The sequence below is a fragment of the Monomorium pharaonis genome, chromosome 3 (genome assembly GCF_013373865.1).
Source record: "Monomorium pharaonis isolate MP-MQ-018 chromosome 3, ASM1337386v2, whole genome shotgun sequence".
Lineage (NCBI taxonomy): Eukaryota > Metazoa > Arthropoda > Insecta > Hymenoptera > Formicidae > Monomorium > Monomorium pharaonis.
Genome location: NC_050469.1, coordinates 2,957,165 through 2,984,258, shown reverse-complemented (window position 1 = coordinate 2,984,258; position 27,094 = coordinate 2,957,165). Strand labels below are relative to the sequence as shown.

The window sequence follows — 27,094 nt, the reverse complement described above, 5'->3', positions numbered from 1 at the left end:
CAAAATGTGCTTTACAAATCTTGCCAGCAAATATCGAGCAAGACTTGATGATACACTTGTCGCCAAATTGTCATTAAAAAACGAGCAAAATCTGCATAACTCACAATCAATTTGACTTCAAATTGCTGTCAAAAAACAATTTGACGTCAACTAAACTGCACAGCTTTTGCTCGCTTTTGGACCATAATTTGCTGTCAAATTGTGATGCAAATTTTGCTAGCAAAACACATGCTGATCGCAGGCACAGATGTTATAATTTGGTATTAAGTTTTGAGCTAATTTGTTGCCAATTTGACGACAATTTGATGACAAATTGTTTACTGGGTTACTCATAAGACTTCCGCCATCGGTATGTTATTAATTTGTAAAGAAAGAAAGATCATCAAAATTTAGAGTAATTAATTGTTTAAAAAACTGAAGCCTTTGGAAGAGATTCTCTGGTGGAAATAAAAACTGGAAAGGTGATAAACATAATAGCAAAAGATCTCGCACATGAGAATACTTCTTACATATTTTTTATCCGAATACGCGCGTATGGAATTTTTCCTAATATTATTTATTATTAACGATTATTTCTATTTTTTAAATAAGATCACACAAAGTAGGAATACAAGAAAAATTTAGATTTTTCTAAATAAATTTAATGATTTTTTAACGAACAAATGATAAAATATAAAACTTGAGAAATAAGGAAAGATTCGAAAATTTTTATTAATTTATGGAACAGTTATTATCATTAAACTGCTTCAATTTACCGGACTAAGGACTAGATTATGTTTTATTGCTGTTTTGTATTATTATTAAATGTATTATTGCTTTCTATTTTAGTATAAAACATTTTATAAATGTATAAGAATTTTTTCTCCAGAATTTTATTTGACTTGAAAATATTATAAAATGAATGGCTAACATAATTAAAAGGTAAAAAAGGTTTAAATATCTTTAATTTAAAATAAATAAAAAGAAATCTTTTATACGTTTTTAGCTTCGTTACTGTTGATACCATTAAGTAATTATAACTTGGCTTAATCATTTACATACTGACTGAGTATTTGTATTCTTATTTGTATTATACTATACTTATATTACTCTAATAACGTTTGAAGCTATTGGTGATATTACTAGTGATGTTATGATAATTTAATGTAATATTTCCAGCAAATTATGATAAAAAATAATTTATACAACTGCATTATAATTATGCATTTGGTTAGAAATACAAATGGTTAGATGATTGTATAAGCAATTTTAATCAATTAAACATAATGTTTTTTACAGTAATTTTTCTTGTTGATTATACAAAATTATTCGTTTTTTTTTTCACACAGTGAGTACACAGTACAGTGACGTAGTTGAAACGCAACAGTTTCATATGAAAAATGGAAAAGAATTAAAAAATTGCTGATTTATTATTGATATCTAGTGTCGACTCGTGACAACTTTATACATATATTAATAAAAGTTTTATACTTTGCATGTATGAAACAAATATAGTTCCAACTCACGATAATACAATACTGTATTTTTCGAAATGAGTTAGGAGCTTCAATATAAGAAAAAACTTTGCCTACAATTTTTAAATCAATTTGCATTTTTTAATATGTGGATGTACGATATTCATGTAGTAATTTTCAATGATATTGATTGATATTTTCTACTTATTAATATCGTATTGATATGCATAAATTTGGTTAGCAAAACTAATGTCACCTTTTAAAACAAATAATCAAAACTAAATTAGAAGTTTTATGAAAATTAACTAAATATATCGTAAGATGTTTAGAAATTATTAAATTACGAAATTTTAATTTTATATACATGTGCATAAATGCTATTTAAGGACGGATTAATCTCTACAACAATTACGATGATAATTTGCAAGATCATTATTTGTATAAAATACTTACAAGTTAAGATATATGAAGATTTCGAGAAACTTTTTACTTTGAAGTAAAATGTTTTTGTTGGTTTATACAAATACTTGTTTTCGCAAGACTCAACGTGTAGATAAAATATAAACATCAAATTAAGTTACTAATTTAATAGATTTTGGAATGTTTTTATTTTCTCTAATTTCTTATTAGCTATTTTATTATCAATCTGTCTTATTAAACAGTGCCAATTTATGCAGTAAATCTGAGATGTTACATTTAAAACTTTTTATGAGAAAAAGATAAATGAAATAGTTTTAGATTTTAGGATATTACAAACATGTAATATTCTAATCAATATTGTATATTGATAATATATATGTATTGTTATTTAAGTTACGCAACTTGTAAAAAAAATTTATGCAAATTTTATAATCTCACTGTTAAACAATATATATTTTCAACGGATTTTATATAGAAAAAGTCACACAGATATATAGAGTTTTTTTTCTTTAATTATCCATTTATATCATATTTTTATTTATCCTAAAAGGCAAAACTGAATTTTACTTTCAAAGGCAAAATTGAGATGAAATTTTATTTCAAATTTCTGCCTCAATCTTTTTTATCAATAGTATGTTACTAATTAAGTAGTGAATTTTCTTCGTTTTTTATGAAGAAAACAATGGTGTATATAAATATGGTGTTTTTTGTCAGAGAAATATTGAAAAATCCACTTAAAGAAGAAAAATACGGAAAATGTGCCAAAATGCTTTTTTTTTTAAAAATGACTCTAATTTCTTAACAAATAAGGCTAAATTAAAAATTTTAACGCCATTTTAAAGGGGGTTAAATGCATTTTAAGGGTCAAATAGGGCATTAACGGTTTTTAAAAATGTACTTATTTGAGAAAATGTAAATTTTTTAAAAGTGATAAATGGGAAAATTAATTATAGAAGTAGTGAAATTTACATTTGAATCTTCTTTTATTAAATTTTTTATGTTTATAAATATTAAATAAAACTTATTAATGGAGATATAAACGAAAAAAATACTTTACAACGATAATAGTAAGACTCGTCGGTAGCGCAAGGCATCTTACTTTCTAAATTGGAATGGAATCAGAATGAGGTCACACGAACAAAGTTTTTCACTTAATCTTTAACGTATGAGCAAATCTCTTTATTTCACTTACTTTTACGTAAAAAACAAAAATTTACTAATCTTACAAGCTAAAAAGCAAAAGTTGGATGATTTTGCACCCTATCCAAATTCTTTTTCGTACTATTTCTCACGTACAAAGCACTGCACACTCTTGTTAATGCAGATGGACTCTCAAAGAATCGAACTGAATTATAGTATAGGTCCGATCCCGAAAATCCATCTAGCTACTTCAAGAGTGTAGTTTGAATTTTATTTGTGGTAATAAAGCACAACATATTTGCCTTTTAGTTTATATTAATAAAATATAATTTTTAGTTTTCGAGAAATAAAGTAATGTCGCTTTAAGATATCTGTATTTTAGTATTGGTGACTTTTCTTTACATATGAATACTAATTATGATATTATAATTGCAAGCAATGATGATATTTTTTTATTAATTTTTGTAGAAATTATCTAATTGCAATATGTTCGATCTGATTTCTGTCCTCGTTTATCCCAACATTATGAAGGGTTCTCTCCCTTGTTTTTCTCCTACACCTGTGGGGTTCTCTTTCTCTCTCTCTCTCTCTTCTCTTTTCTTTTCTCTCATTTTTTCTTTCTCTCGATTTTATTGCTTTTCACTACACCATTGCCATCAGTACTACCACTATTACCATACAACGTCCTTATTTCCCGGTTCAATCTGATTTGAAACGTTCGTCTAAATTAAATCTCTTCCATAGAATACCGTTGTCTGGCATCGCGCGATCAATGTTTCCGATTGTGCATATCTATTCGTTAGATCTTCCGCTACGAAGTAATAAAACGAAATAATAAAGCGGCGAATATTAATGCGATGGATGTTTCATTTATACATAGTTACCTAATTTAAATAGTTGAATAAAATTGTTTCCACGTTTTTATATCGTTAATAACGATATCAGATCCGTTTTGAAGAACATCACATATAACAGTCAATAATATTTTTGATAAAAAATATTTTTAATCTGTACTTCTTACATATACAAATTGATGAAAAATAGAATTGATATTTAGGGATTTTGATAGTACTTAGCACACAGTAAATTCACAATAAAGTAAAACAAAATCTAATCTGTACACTGAGAAAAATGGTTTTATTATAATAATAAAACGGTTCTGGTTGAGCATATTCTTATTAAACGAAACAGAATTTCTGGTTATCATAACAAGATTTTACAGCTTATAACTACACCGTTTGGTTAACTGTACTATAAGGATTTGATTAAGTTTTTCTTGTTGGATCTACAAAACTTCTTGTTGAATCTACAAAATAATACAAAACTTCTTGTTATATTTACAAAAATAGCGATAATGCTGGCGCCTTCGTTCTCGCAGCGCAAGTCGGTGCATGCCAATCTCGCGCAAATCAACGCGGTATCGATGCGATACTAATATCACGCGGTACCCATAAGGTAGCTTTTATATTTGTTTCGTGTATCTTACAATCGTGTATTTACATTATTCTGTTCAACGGCATGGCGGACGAAAAAATGTCTTCTCTTCTGCGCGAATGGAATTTCGACAGCTATATAGAGATTTTTAGAGGTTAGTAAAATATATGTAAAATATATGCAGTGTACTTTAAACCAAGATATATTGTTATTATTTTAAAAACTCTATCCAAACTCGTTTTTTAACCAAAAAATTGTGTTAACCTAATAAAACAATATAATAAGATTAACAAGAAATTTTTGTAGAGTTTTGTAAACCTAACAAAACGATGTAGTAAGATTAACAAGAAATTCTGGTAGATTCAAACAGAATGGAATTAACCAGAATCCTCTGGTAATTCCAACTACAAAATTTGTATCGTTCATTTTCGAACAAACGGACAGGTTGAATCAACCAAAATTTCTCATAAAACAACAAAACTTTTTTTCCAGTGTATAAATTGAAAAATTAATCTTATCAGAGATAGGAGCAATTTACCTACTAATTGTAAGATCTGAACTCTTCATAATCTTGTAGACACACATATGCGTATATATCTATATATATATATAAATTACAGAATTATTAAAAAATAAAGAAGAAAATTATATATTAGCTAAAAACTTTAAATTTATGATTTACATTTCATTTTGTTAATCACTGTATATATCTTAATATTATAAATAATTTAATTGCGATAAAATCTATTTAGATATTAATATTCAATGCACAATTGAAATTGTGCTAATCTTTGTTTTCCTCTGATTTAAAAAAGACAAACATATGTTAGTCTTTCGATTTTAGAATATTCTGAAATTGAAAGTTGAAATCTTACGGTATTAGTGATTAAATCGGTAGGCCATCGTGTCCATCGAGTTAGTGCAATTTCCCTCTTTCGATGCGATCCTTTTAAGAAAAATCGGACAAGCTCGTTCCGAAAATCTACTTTGAAAAGCACTCGGAGCGACCCTTTGAGAAGCAGAATTTTTCCCTGGGTAATATCGCCCGTAGGTAGGTACCTAATGCATTTCTACAGGTTTATATACTCTTCCTCCACCTTCGAGCGAGCCTTTCCTCCCCAGCACCATCGTGGGAGTAACAACCCACCACCCACTTTCGCCCCTTTCTCCTTGTCTCCTTTTTCATTTCTCCCTCGATCCTCCGCTACCCCTCTTCCTCCGCGTACGTACCCTTCTACACTCCCGTCCCTCTCCTATCCTCCCATTCGTTTATTTCTACTCTTTTCCTCCGCCCGTTTCAACTTTTCATTCGGTTCTCTCCTCCTCCTCCGTTGAAACAAAATGAAAGGCGAGCCCGGTTGGTATCCATAAAAGAATGAATAAACGTAGATTGAAAGGGCATAAAAAAGCATGTACGCGTATATACACACAACATGAGACTGAGGCGAGCATATATGAGTAAACGTGCGCGCGGACAAGTCGAGAGTGGGCGTATTTGTGCATTTGTATCTATGTATTGAAGAGAACAAATTAAAATCCGCAATCGCTGTAGCACAAAGTAAATTTGTTTTAACAAACGCAGATAATTGAATTTTTCTGTGTTACTTACTTACAGGTATGATTAACATATACGAAATTTCATCTTCTTTATTGATGAATTTTATAATTATGTATGACTGTTCCAAAATTTTAAATAAATGTAGAGTTGATAAGTGATAAAGAATATATTATGCAAATCTCATTATTCTTCTTCCGTCATTGTAGTGTTTCGTAATGCTGTCATACGAATATACATATATGTATAGTAATAACAATGAGTATGTAACATAACTCGCTATCTCGATACAAACCGTTTCTTGTCTTTTTTTTTTTTCGTTATTAAAAGTGCAAATTGTAATTATTTGCTTATTCTGCATTTATTTATTTTGCAACATAAAAAATCCATTTATTTTGCAATATAAAAATGCATTCTTATAATTATACCGTTTTTAAATTACATCTCATGAAGCTCTTATTTCAAACAAAACAGGATTTTGCAAGCGTATGCATCATCTTTTATACAAAAACAACACTACCTTTCCATTATATCCAGTTTATGATTATAAATTGAAAATAATAATTTTGCTGGTTAAATTTTATACCGTTATAGTAATCTACTGTAGCAATTTTGCGCAAAGTACAATATTAATATAATAAGATACTTATAAGTCTTTAGACAATATTATTAATTTTTGTTATGATTTTTGAAATGTTATTTTTGTTTACATTTTATAATGCATATAATAATTATAAAGATAAAGTTAAGATTGCCTATTTCGGTCGGTAGCTGAATGTAATTTTTCTATTAATTTCTTAGCTCATATAAACTGCGCGCTGACAATTTTGTGAATCTTGAAAGATTCATGCGTGTTTGAATTCTGACTGAGGTATCATTTTTCTCAATAAATTATTTACAGTTTTTTTCGGGAAAGGGAAAATTTAAAAAATGCTTCTGCGTATCGATATTCAGTTTAGTAACTGTGTTTCAAGATTGATAAAATTGTCGGCGTGTACTTTAGATGAGCCAGAAATATTAAATTAATAGAAAATTATATTCAACATCAACATCCGCTGCAATAAGCAATTTTAACTTTATATTTATATTTAAAACATTTATCAATTGAATAATTAACTTACTATTATTGCATATAACAATATAAATAATCTTCTTAATAATCTTGTTATTTACATTATTGTATAATGTAGGTGCACAGAATAGTCTATACAAAAGAAAGGAAATTGCTTGTTTAATTAAAAGTTAGTTTAATTAAAAGTAAATTTTTTATGTAATTTGAAATAATAATATTGGAAATATAAATAAGTAATAACAATTACTAATTAATAATTAATACCGTCCAAGAATTTGTTCCAATACATGTTACTTTTATTTATTATGATACAGTATATATTTGCACGTATTACAATTAATATACGATTTATGAGATATAAAATTATTAATTGCAAATTTTAATATGTTGCATTTTAATTTGTTTTTTTAGAATCATATTATCGTAATTACATTTACAAATGTATTATAAACAAAGAATTTTTTTATGTAAAAAATTATAAAGAGAAAATTAATTTATAGAACATCCGTTAATAAAAATTTTAAATGATAAAAAATTGTTCTTTTAAAATAGGTTGCTATATTATTTATGAAACATTTGACAGCAAATAATTTCAATTGTGAAATGGTATTATGCTTTAATAGTTATTCTATTCATAAGACTCGAAGGTAAAATAGACATGCGCGCGTACACGATGCAACATTGAGTAAATTATCAAACGAGATTCGTTTTGAATCGATGTAAGTTCGAAAACTTTGTCGCATTAAAGTTTCACCGACTGGTTTTGACAGGTAGAGGAGGAAATGCAAGAAAGCCAGAATCTAGAATCGCGGCCAAGCAGGAAACGCGTTCGCGATATATTACTTCCGCTTTGTGCTATACACAGAATAGTACTCGATCGGAATTGATTTGTATACCCAAAGGATTCTATAATTTTCATTATGATTGCGTATATCTAACATTATTGAGACATATTAGTGAAAGAAAATATTCAGACGATTAAAGAATATTCTAACTATTTTAGAGCTTTTGTGTGTGTGTGTGTGTGTGTGTGTGTGTGCAGCCAGAGTTATTTATTTATTTATTATGACGTTTTTCGAAGTACATGTTCTGAAAATTTTTTATGATTTCTATGCAAATGAAAATGTTAAAATGTGTGACTAGTATATTACATCAATTGCATTATTTTTAATTGTACGATTATGCATGAGACAATAAATCTGTGTTTTATTATCTACTTTAATAATTATTGTATATTCTATTATCTCTTATTAAGTCATTTTGTCATATATCAATAATTAAATTTCTTTTACGAAATTCCAACTATATATGCGTCAATTATGCTTTTAATTTTAATTAAACTTTTCGAAGTAAATGCAACACATTATTGACAAAATAGTATATATCATTTTCTCAGTTTACTTCTACAGATATTATTCAATTTAGCTACTACCTATGGAATAATTTCATCATCATGGTACTATTCATTTTGCAAAAGACAAAAAAGTTTATTTGGCTATATCGATTTTTTGTCTGAAGATTTTAAAACTGATTGTAAGGAAACATATTTTTTTAGTGCAATCGATTTTTTATTATTGTACAAATATTTATCAAAGTTACACTAACATGGAATTTTATTTGAATTTTATAGAGAAAAGGAAAAGGTTATAAAATAGATAGGAAGTTGTGGAATACAATGATATTTCTTCTAGTTTATACTGCTATAGGTAATGATGACAATCAAAATTAATTCTCTGCAGTCTGCTTAGACATCATAACATATTGACTGTCTATTAATGTTTGCTGCGTTGTTATAGGAACGGAAATTCGATATCAGAGGTAGCAGAAAGTTTTACTGTTTGTACTCTATATTTTGTGCCATGCTGCGCGCGCGCGCATATGTGTGTGTGTGTGTGTGTGTGTGTGTGTGTGTGTGTGTGTGTGTGTGTGTGTTTGTGTGTGTGTGTGAGAGAGAAAGAGAAAGAGAAGTATGTTGGATATTAGTTTTGTAACTTTAAGCGTTTTGAAGACTTTAAATGTGAATTTTAAATGATACAATTGAATTAAATTTGATCGCGAAATATATCTGCACTGTTAATTTCCATTGAGTCGCCATTGGTTCTACTCAATATTTGGTTAATTTGACTAATAAGTACTTACTTAATATATTGTTAATTTATTAAATTTAATCTTATTAAATATAATTACTTTCCTGTTGGGTAGGAACAGTGGCGACCTGAAATCGTTAAAAATGACTCAAATTAAATAAAATTTGACGTTATGAGTTTAACAGTGTGCCAGATCTATCAGACGCGTTATGTATATGAGAGGAAGTGATGAACTAGGTATTTCAGTCACGAGCTATTTCTATTTATATAACTCTTTCTCACGCTATGAAATTATCATAATCTTGCTTAGAAGTTTTTGAAATTTCAATGTCCTGACCTCAAACCGAAGGTTTCACAAGTCGAAAGCCAATTTTCCTTACTTTTTTCGTAAGAGCAAGAAGGAAATCGTAATCACTACTCAGGAACACAATTCGTGTTACATAGTGTAATTTAATCTTACAATAATAATTGTTTTAAATATGATTATATATGACATTTTTTTACCGGATATTCTGAAAGTAACAAATTATATGTATTGTAAATCATAAATTATACATATATATATAAAGAGAGAGAGAGAGAGAGAGATGCTCGTCGTAATCTCATGCTGTTTTTAATATTATAACACGCGCAACTTATCGAAATGCATTCAATAGTTTTTGGGATATAAAAATTAAAAATGGGTCAATCACAAACTATTTTTAGACAGTCACAATTAAAGAAGTTAATTGTAAGTATAATGTTATTTATACAATATTACTGAAAGCATCCATAAAAAAACATCAACCTTAAAGAATTTACTTTGAGCTTGTAAAAACACGGAGATAATATTATATTGTGATATCTTTAGGAGCAATAAAGATAAATTAAATATTTGTACCAAAAAAAGCTATTAACACAAATTTTCTGATCATTACAGCATGTTTTGTAATAATTATATTTTTGAATGCAGTGTATTAAAAAATAAGTTTCTATTTTATATTAATCTATTTCATATTATGTATTTTTATTCTACTGATTTATTTAAATAAATTGTCTGATATATTTTTAACAAGACGAAATTAATTACGTTTATTTTTTAATTTTTGATAGAATTTTGATTCATTTATTTTCAAGCAAACATACCGATTAAATTTACTAGATTTCTAATTTATAAAAGCAATTTTTTTTTAATTTAATGTACAAAAGAATTGTTACTCAATTATATTTTGTGATATATTGCAAACGAACTTAGAAAATAAGAAATTTACAGTTATTCCGTTTAAGCTAATTAGTAGTCAGACGGGATTACAATGGATTTGTTGCAATGTAGGCAAAACCGAAAAGGCAGTTTTCGTGGTCAACCGCATGCCATCGGTGGTCACTGACAAAATCATGAGCCACTTGTTGATTACCTCTGATGACCATCCGAAAACCGCGTGACCGCTGTTACTCCGGAAAAGCATTTAGGAGATGTTTAGTTCGTAGTCTATTGCAGAGCTTCAATACATTGAGAGAAAAATATTTGCTATTGTGATTTGGTATAATTAAATATGAAAATAATTATAAACAATTAATACATATAAGACTGTGTATAACACAATTAAAATTGACAAAGGACTAATATCGGTCATAGTGCATCTTAATGCTAAATAATATTTTATATTATATCTACATCGAAAGAGGTCTCTTTTTTGTAGTTTGAATTTCATTTCGGGTAATAAAAAACTCTGTATTTATTTTCTAAGATTATACAGTGCAACGTTTAGTTTTTGAAAATTATAAGATGCTGTTTTAGGAAATCCATGCTAGTATTAACGACTTTTTCTTTAGGTTTTTACATAGTAAATTTTTTATGAAGATAAAGGGGTAAAGTCGCCAATTTCAACACTTTAACGTTATTGTACAGCTTTTGTCCTCTAATAGCTAATAGTGGATACTTATTAATTATCACAGTTATAAGTATATCATTGCAAATCAGTGAAAAAACACTGATTGCAATTTAGAGAGTATTTAGATGAGTAAAATAACGTATTTGGAGACCAATCGAAGGTGGCCCCAAAAACCAGCCTTATTGACACTTCTTTATATTTATTTAAAGTATAATTTATAACTATTCGTGTGTGTTTCATCTTTCTGATAACATGTATTGAATAGTTGATCTGTAACAAACATGTATCCATAAATATCAAGTATTCATGGATCATCATGAAGTGTCAGTTCTCATATAATCTTTAAGCAACGTATTTGACAGTGTATGACAAATGGGTGACCGTTTTTTTCTTGGTTTTTTTCGTTGCAGAAGTTAAGTAATGCTATAATAAATAACTGGTGTTACTGTGCTTATAATATTATCGCATATATTAAGCAATATTAAATTGTGAGGTTGAGTTAAATCAGAATTTCAGATAATGCAACCACATTGTTTTTGCTTTCATTATATTAAGGATTCAATAATGATTTCAGTATAAAAACTGACAGGGATATCCAGATGACGACCTGACTACAATCCTGCGTTACATGACTGATTTCGATAAATTTACTTTAGCAGGATCTGACAACGAAGTAAAATCAACGTGACTAGAAAATTACTGGAAAAATTTCCAGTTGGGAAGCTTGAAATATAAATTGATAAATGTAAGGTATTTTTCCCAGATCAATAAATTTGTCTTAAGAGGGCCTTGTAAATTTTTTTGTTACATTTGTTATATTTCTTTTAAGGTCCTTTTTATTTTACTGAAATAGGGCCCGTTCAATAATTAACTAGGGCCAATTAACTAGGGCCTTATAAAATCTTTTACACGGATGTATGTGTTTTGTAGAAAACAAAAGTAAATATATACGCGTGTAAAATAAAATAAAATTTTGGTCTGAAATCAGGAAGAAAAGAATGACGTAAATAATTATTATTCTTATTATCTAATTATTCTCTTAACTACTTATTTATAATAAAATGGAGAAGTAAACTACATACTAATGAATATATTATGTTTTACAATTAATGTTTTTATCTCTTGAATAATTCTCTCTAAATTGAAATAAATATATTATTCACTGATTTACAGTGTTATATTTATAACTGTAATCATCAGTATTATTCATTGTCTTTCAATGATTCCGAATGAGAGATAACTATTGCTTTTAGTAATTGGAATCAGTGTAAACACAGAAAGACAATGCATATCACTAATTGACAATTTACAGATATAACATTGAAATAAATAAAATTTCACTGATTTAGAGAGTGTGATGCCTGTAACGTCATGGAATTAATTATCGTTTTCTTTTATAAATATTATTATTAGTATGTGCGATAGTTTATAACATATTTTGACAAATTAAAACACTTATAAGAATATATATATATATATATATAATGCAAAATAAGAGTTGTGTTGTTACAGCTGAGTTCTTGTCGAGCAGATTCTGTAGCTTTCCGTTTTCAGTTTTCTTGAAGTGATCTGACCTGGATCGATCGTTACAATTGAAATCGCTGCTTCAGAAGCACTCGTATCACTTTTCACAAACATGCTTACTAACAAAACTTCCTTAACATATATGTCGCATAAAATTCTTTTGACTTCTTTTGCTACCTTTTTAAATTAAAAACAAGAAACATACAGTGATAAAAGTAAACTTTGGGACGCATTAAAAATGAGGATAAAACAACGAATAAGACTCACAAAAATTTCCCGTATGCATTAAACAAATGCTGGATAAGTCTTATACACACATCGCTAAAAAAGGCACACATAATTATTTAAGTTGTAGCGTAAACTTGACCATATAAATTAAATACACATATAATAAAATTATCTGAAAATAATTTTTCAGATTTTTAAGATCGACGATTTCAAAATTTGTTGATGCAAGTTCAAAATGAGGGCTGTAAGAGTTGCAAATTTTTAAAATATTTTATGTAACAAATACATTTTTAATAGCTGTAAAGAAATACAAATATGTAGTTAAATTAAACATTTTTTAACTTGCTTTAAAAAATTTAATATAAAAATTTACTGTGTGAAAATCTAAAGGAAAAGTTGTTAATAGTAGCATGGATTTTCTAAAACAGCATTCTCGTATTTTCCAGAAACTAAACGTTAAACTGTATAACTTTAGAAGATAAATGCAGCGTTTTTATTACCCAAAATGAAATTCAAGCTACTCTCTTAAAGCACCTAGAGGTAGATTTTTGAAGCCGGACTTATACTATAATTTGATTTGATTCTTTGGCAGTCGATTTGTGTTAACCAGAGCGTGCAGTGCCCGGTAAAAAGCAGTACAAAAATATTGCGTAGAATATGTCGCATCACTCCGCTTTTGTTTTTTAAAATTTCATGATTAGTAAATTTTGGTTTTTTATTCGAAAATGAATAAAATGAAGGGATTTGCTCATACGTTAGAAGTTTTGAGTAGAAAGAAATTTTATTTATACGATTCCCTTCTGATTTCATTCTAATTTAGAAGATAAGATGTCCTCGCAGTAGCAAATTAAACCTTTAACTTTTTTGATAAATTAAACATTTTTCTTTTGTACCGTTTTATCAATATAAGTCTTGTTTATTATTTGTGAACACAAAAAGTTCATTAAAATTTAAATTATAGTATTTTACGATTATTAGTGTTTAATGTTGCGCTGCGTAACCATATTTAAATTGACGAAATAATGTTTGTCTATTAACGAAAAATAACATAATCAAGATAAGATGTATAAATCGACAGAAAATAACAGCCTATGACTATATATATGGATTAATTAAATACCTGTCTCATTATCTTTTTAAAAAATAAATGATAAAAGAAACTCGATGTTCTAAAGTAAAAATTATTGTCAAAAATAGAATATTGTCCCGGTAAAGAAATTTTCATATATAAATATATGTAATAATATTATATACAAAATATGTATATATTTATTTATACTAGTTTTTATACTACTTTTTTTTTTGTCAAAAGAGTCACCCCAAAAATCGCCCGTTTCGAGACAGTCGCATTTTGAGTTGAATTTTACGCCAAATGATTAGTATTGATGAGACAATAATCTAGGGAAAATTTTAAGATGAGCATGTGATTGATTTTAGAGATATGGAAGGTCAAAGCGGTGGATTTTCCATTAGATAGTATGATATACAATTGAGTTGCTGATTAGGAATCTGTTGGTAAAGTTCAAGATTTTGGGGGTTTTCCAGGTCGTTAATTACGAATTTGATACTGTATTTTTGCACGCGTTTATGTACTTGGTCTATTTACCTGCTTAACGTGTTCTATAGAATTTTACTTCTTTTTGTAAAAAATAGTTAATATTGTTTCTTCACTTTATTTATTATATATTATTTATTTTTTATTATATAATGTATTTTATATATATATAAAGTTTCTAAAGTCTTCTAAATATTTCAAAAGTTCTAATTTTTTTATTTTTATAATATTATGTAGGTAGTGTTAAATAGCTTTATGCGAATGAGTATATCGTCATATTTTCTCTTATCTTCAATAATTCACTTTTGTTAATTGAATTGAAGCAAGCGATTTAGGCATAACTGAAAAAGTTGTTAAGAGGATATTGTAAAGTTTCCTTCCTCTAATAAATCTTCGAAAGAAAATGAGATCTTGTTAAAAAATCTGTCTTTTATTACAATGTTTTTACGCAAAACTTTATTTTATTTCCACTACGGGAATTGGAAGAGTGAGATTATAAGCTTATCAGACAATAATAGAATCGACATGCGCTTAAAAAATTAATTACCGTGTTATCGCAACTTTGATAATAGAAAAATAATTGAATTATGCCGAACAAAATGTCTGTCCTATAATTATAATAGTTGTCGAATTGTAGTCCTGAAATTTACGCACATATAAAGTGTAATTTTGTGTCTATTATTCTTAAGTAAAAATTCATTATCTAAAAAAAATTTTAAAATTTAATTTTTACTTTGATCAAGTTTATAATGAAATTAAAGCTTTTGTTAAACAAAAGTTTAAAACAAATTTTATAACATTATTTGGTCGTTTTAGTTTTTCCTTCTTTTCTCATTCACATGATTATTAAGAAAAAATTAGTAACTATTTAGTTCAAATATCATATTTAAACGAAGACTTTAAAAAATAAAAATCTCTTTTATTAAATAAGCATTTTACATTACATAAAATTTCCGATTTTGAATCTTTACATCACCTACTTTGGACTAAGGAGGATTAAAAGCGACATATAATATTAACCGCGGTTTTTATCTTATTAACTTCTTAATAACAAAGGTCTAATGTATATAATTAGGAGTTTTATATATTTAACCGGAAAATGGTAATTTTTATAGCTAAGTTTATATATATCTCAAACGTTTTCTAACTATAAAATAAAATTAATTATAATCATGGTAACTAAAAATTCTGTTTAATTTCACTAAAATATACTCTGTTGCATCGTTTTGTTAATATACATATACTCATAACATTTTTCTCATTAAATGAGACTATTTTTCAAGACGACACAACTGGCAAATTTTATTGAAATAATAACAGTTACGACGTTTCAGCCCTTGTTTTGGGCCCTTCTCAAGTAATGTACAATCACATATGAATTTGTGACTCGTGTCAGCGAGTCATGATTATAAGTGTTGTTACATTAAAATATTCGTGTCATGAAATAATAATAAAGATAATTGAAATTGTCGATGTATGTCATTACTGGTGAGCACACTAACCGTCAGAGCTTTATTATTATTTCATGACACGAATATTTTAATGTAACAACACTTATAATCATGACTCGCTGACACGAGTCACAAATTCATATGTGATTGTACATTACTTGAGAAGGGCCCAAAACAAGGGCTGAAACGTCGTAACTGTTATTATTTCAATAAAATTTGCCAGTTGTGTCGTCTTGAAAAATAGTCTCATTTATTGCAAATCATTTTACTGATGGCGACTTTCAAACAGTATACTGTTGACTTTGTTATTTTTCTCATTATCAGTGTAGTTTACAACATAAAATACGTTTAAAAGTTAAGTTATATTAATCAAATATTATACTTTATAAGAATTTAATGTGAACTGTATGAGAACTGATATTGATTACAGGTGAGCCCCATTTTATGCTTGATGTAACGTATAAAATATGTAGTTTGTCCGAACACGATTTTGCATTCCACTATATTATCAATTTTTGAATAGTACATACATTATGAATATGTCATATTGTCTCTCGATTATTACGGCACATTAGCAACGTATTTTTATATACCTTCTTTTCATCTCTGAGGTTCTTTACTATCTAACTAAGAAACGATCAAAGTGGCGAACCGAGACAGCAGCCGGTTGTTAGGTCTGCTTCCCAGCTGCTATCCAACCTTCTTCCAGTTCATTTAAAATCTTCTTTACCTTGAATATCTGCTTCGTCCCGTTTCTTATTTAATATCATCCTTTCTCCTCTCGGCTTCGGATGCCGGAAATCACATTATCGAAAACGCGTTTAAACATCAATCGTTGGCCGCATGAAAGATTATAAATGCTATCTGAAATGATCAAGCATACTTACCTTTAAAAAACAGTATGATTATTGAGAAAAATGGATATGAAAAATAATTAATAATTTTGTGTATTTGGTGTTGCGAAATTGATGCAAGTGAAAGTGAGAGTAATTCTACATAAAAGTAAATCGAAAATGTAGAATAAAATATATTTATACGAGGCTTTGTTTTTCAGAAAAACTATTTTAAATATTCGTCAGATAAGCGTACATTTAACACACATTTGTAATTATGAATATTATAAATAAATTGGTCATTTAACAAACGACATATATTTAAAAATCTCACTTTTTCAGAATTGGGAAAACTGTCTAATTTTTATAATTGCACTACTAAAACTAATTCCAAAAATATATAAAATACATTATATTATAAAATGCCTTATATATAAATTGTCTTATACGTAAGTGAATATAACACATATGTCACTTTTAAAATACTTATAAAAAAAAACAATTTTGAAAACTTTAATTTATGTATATATGTACTATTTTCAATAGAATTAGCATTTTTATACAAATAAAATACGCGGCCTTTTAATTAAAAAATTCTAAAAATATAATGTGATGGACTTTTCTAATAATATGATAAAATAACATTATATTCTGGAAAAGATATGTAATTTTATCATTGAAAAATGCACTATTCAAAAAAGTAAACTGTATAAAATTGAATTTTAATGTACTAATATTATTAATCGCATTTTTACACAACATAAAGAAAACATGGTCACTGACTTATATTTTTCACATAGTAAATGAATTTTGTTGATTTGGTATTTAAGAAAAATATAGTTCATCTTATATCTGATAAAGAAATGCTTAACTAATATGGTATTTAAAGAAAACTAGCGAGAAAACCAATCAACATCGCGGAAAACTGTTAACAAAATTTTATTGTAAATCGGTAACATCTCCTTTTTAAGAGTGGATAATATTGATGCAAGCTTTAGATTGCGACCATTTCGATTAAAATCGGTACACTCAGTCCTGAACTCTTGAGAACTTTTGCGCGAAAAAGGTCACTTGCTTTATTTTTTACAGATTAGATTCACACGTACATACACGCACGCACGCACGCACGCACGCACGCACGCACGCACGCACACACACACACACACACACACACACACACACACACACACACACACACACACACACACACACACACACACACACACACACACAGACACACACGTGCGCGCGCACACACATATATACATGAGTTGAGTTTTTTGAAAAAATTGTAATTCTTTCCATTAAAAAGACTATGTGATTTATTTTAATCTATTTAAAACATATGATGTATAAGCTTTTTGTTGTGTAAATTTTTTGTTTAAATTATATGTATAAGTTTACAAATAATTAATTTTTATTTATTACTGTGCTCTGTTGTGTGTTTCCCTTATACTAAACATTATTTTAATTTACTATAAAAATACTTAAACAAAAACTTTATGACAGACTAACCTTAGTCTGATTTTTTATATGGATTGTTCTCTAGTTATTTAGAATGACAGAAGTAAGTGTAAAAAATTTTACTAACACATGTCAAAAAAATTAAGGTGCATTAAATGATTAAATTGTATTATATGTATGGTTACTGCTGTTATAATGATGTAATAAGATGGTGTAATTAGGTTTATTAAGTTATATGATATTAAATAAGGTCACGCGACGAGTTAGTTAGGATAGAATGGATGGATGGATGGACGAGTGCTAGAAAAATTGTAAACCAAGTCCTCGTCTTGACTATTGTAATGCTGAAGAAAATAAAGTATTATTTCTAGAAAATGCATTTAAAGTTTTCGAACATAAATTTTATAATTTTTACCAATTATATTATAGATAGTTATTCAGATTTAGATCTGATTGTAACTTTTCTTGTTCAAAAAGCGTAGAGTAATAATTATGAATATGACAAAAATTCTTTAAAAAATATAAAATTTATATCCTAAAACTTTAAATTCAGTTTTTTCAAAGTTTTTTTTATATATTTAGTATCTAATCTTTCTTATTAACTTTTGAGATTTTAGAAGCTAATGAATGATGTCTTTTTATTTTGTGAATTATTCTTTATAATTTATTATATAATTCTGTTGTATTTAATGCTCATTATGAACATACGGGGTTGATTATTTCTGAACAAAATTTGTATAAATTTCTATCAATGCTTATTATAATTATCAATTTTTAGATTTGTGTTATGACAGATCACTCGATATCAAAGACTAATCATCATGAGTTGATTTACATTACTTAAGGCTAGATTTTGTCGATACATTTATGATATTCCATTATTGATGAAGAAAAAGAATATCGAATTTGATTAAATTGTAGAGAGTTTAATGAAAAACAACCAATGTGATATATGGATTACCTTTCTGATTTTACTCCATAATGTCTTTATATGTGACTGCGTCATAATCGAATATTTCAAACGCTATTGGATTTATATTACGCGTATATTTTTCTGTCTCGTGAAAACAAATGAGACTTTAATGTCATCTTTTTCCAATATTCGATTTTTGTATGTTGCAATTGATTTTCATAAATAATTAAAAAGAAATTGTAAAATTCTTCAAAACAATGGTTTATTTAAAATAATTAGATATGTTCTTGTTGAGTCACACACTTATCATCTTGTGTTCTTGTTCGATCATCTCTCTCCTTCGGTTATGCCTTAGTCTTCTATCTCTCTTTTTCCTTTTTTTCTGATAGTTTCATTCTTGTCGCACGTTCGCACGTTTACTCGCGAAACGACGAACACCTGGTGCGCGCACCTGAGTCCTTAAGGCCATTCAACTCGTATAACACAGGCGCGTGCTTCGTTCGTTCCTTTTCGTCCAGATCTGTTCAATGTAAATATAACCGTAGATATACGTAAGCCTACATTCGAAATTTTGACGAACCCGTTGCGCTCGACTGAGCGACAGATGAAGCAACGGAAGAGAGCGAGAGCAAAATTAACAATTTATCGTGAGTGCGTGCAAATGCTTAAGATTACATGCGTTACTTCATTGTATGTCGTATGCGGTGATATATATATATATATATATGATGTGCTGTGATATTGTGATAAAATTAGAATAAAATAAAAAAACAATTGCCATGTCTCTCTTATGCAAGAATAGTTTATAACAATGCAATTGTTAATAAAATGATAATTTAATGTTATATTAGACGTTTATTAATAAAAAATGTAACGAGATCAATGTTTCAAATTAATGAACGCGTAAATGCTCACGTGCTTGCGACAAAACCGTGTACATGTTGTCAAAAAACAATCTTAAAGCGTCCTCATCTGTGTGATTTCAAAGAAATTCAAAATGGAGCGTTTACGTAGTTTGAAATAAATTTAATTGGAACATAGAATATCTATCTAACGCATGTCGATAGTGAGTCCACGACGTCACAGACGAATAAGTGGATGCATAGATGGATGGACGAAGGGATTCTTACGCCAGTGGGTTGTGTCGATCCATGTTGTCAGACCGGATTCCTGACTGCCAAGGTCACTTCGCCATCACAGCACTACCACCTGCAACACGAATAATCGTATATCGTCTGCTTTCTTCATATTTTCTTTTTTTTTTTGCTCGAATACTTCCTAATTGGTTTCAATAATAGGTATATGATTTTTTTACTCTACAGAATCTCAGTCTTAGCTCTTTCTCACAGTTTCTGTAAAATAAAATATTTGTAGCATTCTAAGGATCTATTATATGTACACACACCACACACACCACACACACCACACACACACACACACACACACACACACACACACACACACACACACACACACACACACACACACATATTAATTGCTAAATATAGCTAAATGTAGTTGTCATGTTGCATGAATGAACAAACGCAAAATTGTTATGTAATATATGTATATTGATATAATATGAGTATAAATATCGCGGCATACAAAGTAAATTTCACAATATGAGACTGCATTTATGAGTCGATGAAATGCTTATCGCGCAATGAGACCTTGAACAGTAAATGTAAAAAAATTTGAACGTACTATGCAATATAATTACAAATCTATTATATTGTAAATGTATGGCATATTGGAGATATATTTAATTAAATGTTAAATGCTATTAATTTATACTTTTATACAAACGTTTACTTAATTTAAACTTTTATCAATATTGTACTTTATAATTAAAATTATATGGTTATCTGTTAATTTATCGTGCGACCATGAGATAAGGTGTAAATCAAATGGCAATAATAAAATCAAGAATGTGTGTATGTGTGTGTAAATATCTAATTGTAAATCACAAGATAATATGCATTACTGTAAGAATAATTTATAATGTAAAAATTTCAAAAACAAAAATTATTTAAATTTGTATATTTAATTTCTATAATTAAGATTGATTGATAAACATCTGTGGTATCATTGTAAGAATGAATTGGCAGCTTGACTTGATTTCCACACGATTTGACTTGGCATTGTAATGTAGCGTGACGTAATCTGATGTGGTGCTTTGCCGTATGTTATCGCACGGTGTAACGTAGTGTGACGTAATGTGATATGGTATGGTGCAGCGTGGTGTGGTGTGATGTCATGTGGTGTGCCATGTAGTGTGGTATGGTGTGGTATGATGTGATGTGGTGTGGTTGGTGTAGTGTGGTGTGATATGGCGGGATGTGGTGTGGTGTGGTGTGGTGTGGTGTGGTGTGGTGTGGTATGGTATGGTATGGTATGGTATGGTATGGTGTGGTGTGGTGTGGTGTGGTGTGGTGTGGCATGGTGTGGTATAGCACAGCGCGACGTGGCGCGGCACGGCATGGTGGTGCGGGGCAGGCCAGCAAAACAAGCGAATAAAGCGTAATAGGGAAGTGAGTTCGTTCCTATTCGAAACTTTCGCAGCAAACTCGGTAGCACGGCAGTCGAATACAATGGCCGTGCAGAACTTTCCACGAAACTAAACAAGTTTATTTAACTTACCACCCTGCACCCCTCTGTAACACCCATCTGAGGGTAGCACCCTCAGCCACCCTCTTGTACCACCCTCCTCCTTATACAGTCAGACTCGAATTCCCCACTGCGTCTCTTCCTCTTCTCCTCCGTCTCTGACGTTTTCCTCGTCTCCCTCTTCTCTTCTCTTCTCTTCTCTTCTCTTCTCTTCTCTTCTCTCGTCCAACTCGTACGATCCCACCCATCTACCTGCAATAACGGCAAGTTTTCCGAAAGTTTCCGACAGATTAACGACTATTGGAATTGTTGAAGTTATGGGAGAAGGAACGAGGCAGACAGAGAAGAAAAGGCGGGGAAATGAGAAGCAGCGGGTATGACGGAAGAGGTAGTGGTACGGCAGTAGGGGTTGAATACGGGAGTTTCCATCGATGTTACCGTGCTGTTTCTATTGGCGGTCAGAAGGAGGGGGCGAGGAATAGCACGGGGTATGATATAGCGAAGTCAATATCCAAGAAGATTGGATCTGATCTTTGAAGAGATGACCGTATCGTCGTGCCACATCACTTCTCTTTGCCACATCTTGAGCAATTGACTGACCATAACATATGTTGGCATAAAGCTAAAACTAGAGCCAAACTTTCGTCTAACAAAACAAAGTGTAACAGTCAGAGCTATGACACTTTACATGAGTCATTTGAAGGCGTTGTTTGCACGAAACTGCATCTCTTCGAGTCGCAGAATTAGTATCTATTATCTTACTAATCTGTGAAGCTGCGATCATCATGGCTTAATGTGAATTTGTGTGTCGCGTGTTTGTATTAACATGGTTAAGGGCCGAAGCACAAAACATGGCGTAATGATTAAGACAGTCGTAGTCGTAGACGTAGACAACGCACAAGCTTTGTCTACGTCTACGACTACGATTGTCTTAATCATTACGCCATGTTTTGTGCTTCGGCCCTTACTCTGGACACTTCACTCCTAGCTGGAGCGAATTATACTTCAATAATTCCAGAATGATCACAATGATGCTGATAATTATGAAAAACTTGTTGACGCGAATCACACACACCATATGGAATATGTTGTGTGTGATTCGCGTGTATTTTGGGGCATAATGCAATTACTAATAATTATGCAATTTAATACTGTTAGATAGAAATCCTATAAATTAATTAAAAGTATAAATGAATAAATGTTTGTGAGATAGAATTTTGTTATTCATTGTCCGTTGGAATATGGTGAAACAAAACATATTATTATATTAAAAACTTTATTTCTACAGACTAATGACTTAATGGCTGTATAAAATGTAACTCATTGTGTAGCATATATGTAATGAGACTAAATGTTTTTATTGTAAGCGCCATTTATTGGTATTTTTAAAAGAATGTAAGGAAGATCAGACACTATGAGTCGAATATCATAGGTCATCAATATTCGTAATGGATTAAAAATAAAAAATAGAAATATTTTTACAAAAATTAAGATAACTGCTTAATTTCTCTCAAAATGGCAGATTCAGTGTGATAAATTAAAATGCTAAATTTCGTGACATTTGTGGAATATGTTTTTAAGGAATTAAAAACGAATCTGCGGTAAAAATTCCATTAAATTGTATCTTTCTTGAACCGCCATTAAAATTATTATCTTTTCAAATAATTTCTATTTTTTAATAATTAAATATTACATTTTATTATTATTATTATGATTAATACGTGTGTACTTTCTATAACAATTCATATATATCTGTTCCTTATTATAATATTTTATTTAAAGCTTTTGTGTCATAATCGTATAAAATTTTAATATTTATTTTTACAATATATGTGAAATTGCGTGAAATACTCATATATACAATCATACACTACATAATACTAGAGAATTACAGAATTATATAATTCTATAATGATTAAATTAACATTAATGTAAGAAAATATAATATAATAAAATATAATAAAAATATATAACTAACATGTATTCCATTATATATAATTTAACTTTTTAAGAGATGTTATATACCAATTTATGTTTATACTAGACATCACAGATGAGCGCTTCGTGTGTGTGCTATGTAGCGTTTTGTATTTTAGTTTTTAAAAATAAATTACAATGATAATAGTATAGATTATCATCTATACAAATTATTATTTGCTCCACGATGATAGCCTCTTATGAAGTTAACGCAACAGAGAACTAATCAGCGTCGCGAAAAATCGGTGACATTTTGATAAATTTGATTGTTTTCATCCCTTATCATCAATAGAGCAAAATGCGAGGGAATTTCGTAAGATCAATGACATAAAAAACTTAACAAAGGCTTTTAAAACCTTTGAAGTATTTAAGAAATAGACTGGAACCCCGCGTTAGTCAACTCCGCGTTAGTAAAAATTATCCCCTCCATATGCACTCGGCGCAGAGGGTGAGTAGCGTGAGCGGGTTTTTGTTACTTGCAACTTACAGCGGGGTTTTCTCTCTTTATTTTAAGTGGTTGTTCATTGCTGTGCGACTTTTTCGGCTAAGTTATTGAGATTTAAAAAAAAAAGATCATTTTGACTTTCAACACCTATTACTCGTGAGTAGATCAATGTACAGCACTCTGCAAAAAAGCGATGGAAAGTTGAAAGTTTACATTTTCATATGGACATTTTATACACTATTTATATGTTTTTATATGAAAAAATTTTTACCGGGTTTTTGTTATTTGTGTCATTAGCTTTCGTATGTACAAAACGAATGAATTTTATTGTAACCAGATTTGCTATTTTTAATTTTGTAATGTTAATATTATATTTCAATTTAGCAATTTCAAAAATGAGTAAAGTTTTAAGCAAATTGCACTATTTGAAGATTAAATTTGCTACATTGAATTTACTATGATGTAAGATTTTGAAATTTTTAACCCAAAATAAAAAACGACTCAAAAACGATATGAAACTATAATTAAAAAGTTTTCTCATTAAAAAACCTCCATCTTCAAAAAAGATTAACTATCCTACAATATATTTTAAAAGTTATTCTGCTGGAAGATTGTATATAGGTATAATATTAATGATTAAATTGATGATTAAACATTATCGACGAGCTTACTTCCTAACAAAAATGAAATCTGTATTACAAATAACAAATGATGTAATTTTTTCTTAATAAAATAAATAGTATATTTTCAAGATGTATATTATTTTGTCCATGTATGTTATATGTATACAGATAAATATATACCGAATTATTTTTACAAAACAAAAATTCTATAATTTTTTCTTTTTCCTCTATTATCTTAGAAATTAAAAAAAATTTTTTTAGTCTATTTATGAATTTTATATAATTATTATAATCTTATAATATAAGTCTGTGTGTATATCTTTTCTTATAAAATATAAAATCTTTTTTTCTTTTAAGAATTACTTTTCTAAATCAGTTTTGTCATATGTGCATTTACGTATTGTCTATTTACGTATTTGAGTATGATTATACTATACATATATGTAGATATAATTATATAAAAAGTTTTTGTTTAGTGTAGCGTATTCTAAAGCAAGAAAATAAATGGTTTAGAGTTCTAATAAATAGTACCGACAGTTACACGAGTTTGTTTTAGTTTATATTAATTGAGAATGTTTTTACATCCTGTGTTCATCAAATAATCATTTATTAATGAAGATAAAAAGCCAAAGAAAATATCTGTAGTTGAAAATAATATTTTTGAAATAGTAATTATGCAATGTAAGAGCTATAATAAAAGAGGTTTTTATTTCTTAAAGTTTGAGTGCCTTTTTTCAGGCACTCAAACTATTATATAATATTTATCCATATTTAGCCGCATTTATTGCTGTTTAAAACTATTGCATAGTTACATTAATAATTTTTTTCTATATTCCAAAACGATACTTTCCGAAAGAAGTTTTACATTGGACAAAACAAATCAGCTACGATACATGGAAATACTCCGTATATCTCATTAAAACTTGTCGCGGGACCATTACGTGTTTTTTCGGACGTAGAATAGCGGAAAGAAGGGAAGTACGGATGATATATGTTGTGCAGTTTATGTAGCCACTAAGTATATGGCGCGGAATGGAATACATATATACGCTGTATATCTCCTTTATGGCAACCATTAACATATTTTTTATTGTACGTATTACCATACAATAGCGACGCAAATATTATAACTTATGACCGTAAATTAAATGCATATAAAGATGGTAGTCAAAAAAACAGTGCACTAACTAATGACAACGAACGGAGAAAAAAATTTATTATCATAAATGATACTATTCGTAACATTAAATATCTCGACTAGTCATATATGTGATGATCATGGAGCAAGAGTTCCTCCACGTTTTCTCTTTGTGTCAATGATTCACCCAGATTATATCAGATTTTTAATTGATCAGTTCTTAGAAGGCAAAAGCAAATCACTGGAAATACCTAGAGCTAAGGTCATATATAAATTAGCATATATGAATCTTTTAAAGCGGCACTTCCTTATTTCTCGGAACTTAAATATTGCGCTGTATTAATAAAAAAGAAGGTGGTATTATAATTACTGTAGACAATACGGCCCACTCGTATTATCTTCGTTATTAGCCGAATTCTAGTAATTATGGAATTATTTGTTTAGCAGCCTGCCGTTATAAAATGGTGCTAAAAAAGTGGTGAATTAAAAAAATAAAGATATCTATACAGTTCATATATTATATATAGTTATTTCTATACATTTCTATACATATAGTTATTACTATAGTTATTTTCTATACATATAAAATTTAAAAATTAATTCAAGCTAATCCACTTTTATATACATCGCGCTACATATTGCGTCTTGCAGAATATATTATAAGGCATTTATATAATCGACAAAAAAAGATTTTACATACGAAGTGAAAGGTTTTTTTTTTTTTAGAGAAATCTTTATATACATTAAAATATAAATAATACAAATGACTCATGTTAAAGAAGAAGAAAAGAACAATGTAATCCATTACGACAATTTTGAGGCTCAGTTTCTTAAAGGTTGATTTTTTATTGTGTTGCGAAAACTTTAATTGTTACAAAATAGGAAACAATATTATAAAAACTGCTACATCATCTAAGGAAACTTTCTAATTTATATTTTCAAATTTTTATTTTTAGTTTTTATTTAAGAAATATTATTTAAAAACAAAATGATATGTCAGTATTGATGACTTTCTTTTACTTTTGTCATGGTTACTATAGAGCATGCATGAAAGCATGCATCAAATATGTGGAGACCAGATGCTCAGTCGAATGAAAGATCGACTTGAGAAAGAGTCATATGTAACCCAATATTATTTGATGCTGCAACTATAGCGTGATGAGAAAACACTCTCGGTTTTTCTTATCTTTTCGCAAATTTATATTAATAGTGCTTCAAATATATTGTTGTGCGGAAACGACACAAAACAAGTGGAAATGTAAATATCGAGGTACAAAAGACAAAAGACTTTATCGTCGTTCAA

General features: G+C 28.8%; 1 protein-coding gene and 2 long non-coding RNA genes across 9 annotated transcripts in view; 1 reads left to right on the top strand and 2 right to left on the bottom strand.

Annotated features, from left to right (window-relative positions):
• Positions 1-27,094, top strand: part of LOC105834458 (TOX high mobility group box family member 3) — a 114,693-nt gene that overhangs the window by 28,586 nt on the left and 59,013 nt on the right. The window lies entirely within an intron of this gene.
• Positions 1,234-7,461, bottom strand: LOC118644845. Its single transcript, XR_004962635.1, has 2 exons — positions 5,324-7,461; positions 1,234-5,045 (listed from the first exon to the last, which is right to left on the bottom strand). It is a non-coding gene; the product is annotated as an uncharacterized LOC118644845 (long non-coding RNA).
• Positions 18,713-27,094, bottom strand: part of LOC105833645 — a 28,498-nt gene continuing 20,116 nt past the window's right edge. Inside the window, exons 2-3 of the long non-coding RNA XR_001138821.3 lie at positions 21,642-21,860; positions 18,713-20,210 (exon numbers count right to left, since the gene is read on the bottom strand). This is a non-coding gene — a long non-coding RNA (uncharacterized LOC105833645). The remainder of the gene's footprint in view (positions 20,211-21,641; positions 21,861-27,094) is intronic.